Here is a 3,695-nt window from a genome sequence, read left to right as displayed (position 1 = left end):
TGGTACTCGAGTAATCTCTCTTTCTAATCCTGTCCTGCCATTTAACTCCCAATATCCTTCTGAGGGCTTTATTTTCAAATCTACTAAATCTATTGGAGATTGTTTCATTGTCCATAGAGTAACACCGATCTCAATAAACTGATATATAGTCTGAATTTTATATGAAATTTTAGGCGATTTGATTTCCAAATTTTACTTAACCGAGCCATTGTATGATTTGCTTTTTTCTAATCGTTCCCTAAACTCTAATTCTAAAGACCCTGTATTGGAGATCATTGTTCCTCAATACTTAAAAGTTCTACCTCATTAATCCTTCCTCCTTCCAATGATATTTCATCTTCCATTGCTTACTCCGTTCTCATCATCTCTGTCTTTCTTCTATTTATCTTCAGCCCCACCTCGTGTGATATTTCATGCATTCTGGTAAGCAAGCATTGAAAATCCTGTGGTGTTCTGCTAAGAAGGACAGCATCATCAGCATACTCTAGGTCTGCTAAATTCCTATCACCATTCCAGTTCAATCCTTCTCCACCATCCCTGACAGTTCTACACATTACTAAGTCCATGAGGAGGATAAACAACATACTTCACAACACATTCCTTTGGAGTACTCCGCTGTTCACTGGAAACTCACTTGATATGACTCCATCAACATTAACTTTGTACATGCTATGCTCATGAAGACTTAATCAAATTTACATATTTGAGAGGAATTCTAAATAACGCAGGACTCTCTACAAAATTGGTCGGTGCACACTATCAAAGGCTTTTTCATAATCCATAAATACCATCAATAGAGGATTTCTATATTCTACGCATTGCTGTATAACATGTCTCAAAATTAAAATTTGTCCAGTATAACTTCTACCTTTTCTAAATCCTGCTTGTTCATTTCTCAGCTTTTCATCAATCTTTCTCTCCAGTCTCTTAAGAATAAACATACCATATATTTTCATAACAACTGAGGTAAGTGTTATGCCTCTGTAATTATTGCAATCAGTCAGGTCTCCCTTTTTAGCTATTTTCACCAATACTCCTAATTCCCATTCATCAGGTTTTGCCTCTCCATACCACATTCTACAAAGTAATCCTATAAGTAGTCTTGGAGTCACTTCATTTTCGGCCAGTATCATCTCGGCAGTTATTCAATCGTATCCCAGGCCTTTTCATCTCTTTAGTTTTTTGAGGATAGCTTTGACTTCAAACACATTGAATTTATTCATGGGCACATCAAGGTCTTCATCAGCTTCAGGTATATCAATCAAATTATTCCCTTCATATATCCTATTCATAACCTCACTAAAGTGTTCCATCCAATGCTGCCTTTCTCTCTTTTTGATGGGTATATGCTTCTTCTTTCCCCCAGTCGAGATTTCATTAATAATTATATGAGTAATTCTAATACCATAGCCACTTCTTGAATTCATAGTTTTGTCGGCCTCATCTGCTTTACTGTCTAAAAACTCTCTCCAGTAATTCCTGGATTTTCTTTTGACCTCGCTGTCAATACTGGAATACTTAAAATGCTCTACCTTGTAATTTTCATTACTTCCTCGAAAACTTTCAACAATCAATTTCTGTCTTTGTCTCCTTTTTATAGTACTCCAAGTATCATTCGATATCCATGGGTTTCTCCTTGTAACTGTTTGTCCCAAGACTTCACTACCAACTGACTTATATATGTTCTTAATATCACACCATTCTTCATTAATTGTCTGTTCTTCGTCTCTTAAAGTCTCTAAGACTCCAAATCGATTCCTACATTCAATTGCAAATGTTTCTCTGTGCTCTTCCTATAGAAGCTTAGTTGTATCAAACCTAGGTATTCTATCTATATTTCTGTTGGGTGCTTTCAGTTTTAATTGCAGTGTGGTAATGAGGAGCTGGCGATCACTACCAATATCTGCACCCTAAAGCTTCTGACATGTCTTAGAGTCCTCCTTCTCTCTTTATTAATAGCAATGTGATCTATCTGATTTTTGTAATTGCCACATGATGAAGTTCATGTATACTTGTGGATGCTCTTATGTTGGAACAGAGTACCTCCAATGACAAGATTGTTTGCTGAACAGAAACTTATGAAATGAGCTCCATTTTCATTTGCAACTTCGCCAAGACCCTCGACACCTATCACATTCTCTATCCCTTGATTATTTCTTCCAATTTTAGCATTGAAATCGCCAATCACAATTTTCACATCTCTTTCAGGGATCTCATCTATTATTATCTACAGTTCTTCATAGTATTCATCTTTCCTTTCTTCAGGGGAATCATTTGTTGGTCATAGCAAACTATAATACTCATATTGCACTGCTTTGATTTGAACTTTGCTAGTAACAATCTACTATTTACAGCTCTCCACTAGTTTAATGAGTTTCTGCTCTTGGTATCATCATCATTCCTACCCTTCTCTTCCAGCTCCATCTGATCTTCCTGAGTAAATATATATATTACCATGGTTTAGTTTCCTTACCAATCCCCTTACGTGTTTCACTTAGGGCCAAGATATCCAAACTGTATTTCATATATTCACTCTCCACTTGCTGTAACTTCCAAATCCGATTCATGGTTCTAACATTCCAACTACCTATTTTAAATTTTTCTTTAGTATTTATAAACCAGGAGATTCTTAGCACCCCGCTATGCCTGGGACTGGGGGACATTCTTTTATCTTTATCCATGACTGACTAAATCTATAGAGGATACATTGGCTAGATACATCAAAGGATAGCCAGTTCCTTGTGATGTGCACTGCCTATCTAACTAAGGCAAGTGACCCCTGCCAGTCCATACTAATTATAGGAAGATTAACCGCCAGGCATCAGAAGTAGAAGCCGAAGAGACCGTTTGTCCATCACCTTAAATCCATCCGTCACCCTGCTGCCAGTGACTTCATCGAGATTTAGGGGGGCATTTACTCCACATCCAAAGTTCTCATTACTCCACGAAGTTGCTCATATAACCATTGGCAAACATGGATTGCTAAGATATACCGCCTAGCACGGTAACACCACTTAGCAAGGTAAGGCCTCCTAGCACGGTAAATACTGCCTAGCATGGTAAATACTGCCTAGCATGGTAAATACTCCCTAGCACAGTAAATACCGCCTAGCACGGTAATACCACCTATATATATACTACGAATTCCAAACTCCCTTGTTGCTTTCACATTAAAACTGTTACACTTTAAAATATTAATACATAATTCTGAGACATTTAAATAACTCTAAGACAGCAATATATAAAAACACTGAATATCCAAAGGTCTCTTAAATACACTCTAAACAAAACTAGGTAATTACTCTTAAGTATTATATATGACTTGCTACAGCTCTTAACAGGAAACGAGCGGTATCTAATTCTAAAGAATGGTGATTGGAATAATATATTCTTTACAAAAATAGATATATTCTATATAAATTACAACACTTTGAAAAGAATTTACATAATAACAAAATAGGTCACTGGAAAAAAATAAAGTCTGAACAATACTTAGATTGAGTAAAAAATTTTACGATCTGAAAATTATATATTTACTTGACTTGAACTATTATACCTGAATAAACCTTAGACTAAGAAAAATAAAAATGCAATGTAAATTATAAAAAAAAACTTTAAATTACATCTGAATCATACAATATTCAAGTTTGACACTTAATGAAACATAGATAACCAGATAATACAAAATCTTAACC

Source organism: Palaemon carinicauda, chromosome 31, assembly GCF_036898095.1.
Source record: "Palaemon carinicauda isolate YSFRI2023 chromosome 31, ASM3689809v2, whole genome shotgun sequence".
In the NCBI taxonomy this organism is placed as follows: Eukaryota; Metazoa; Arthropoda; class Malacostraca; order Decapoda; family Palaemonidae; genus Palaemon; species Palaemon carinicauda.
This window is presented reverse-complemented; position numbering follows the sequence as displayed.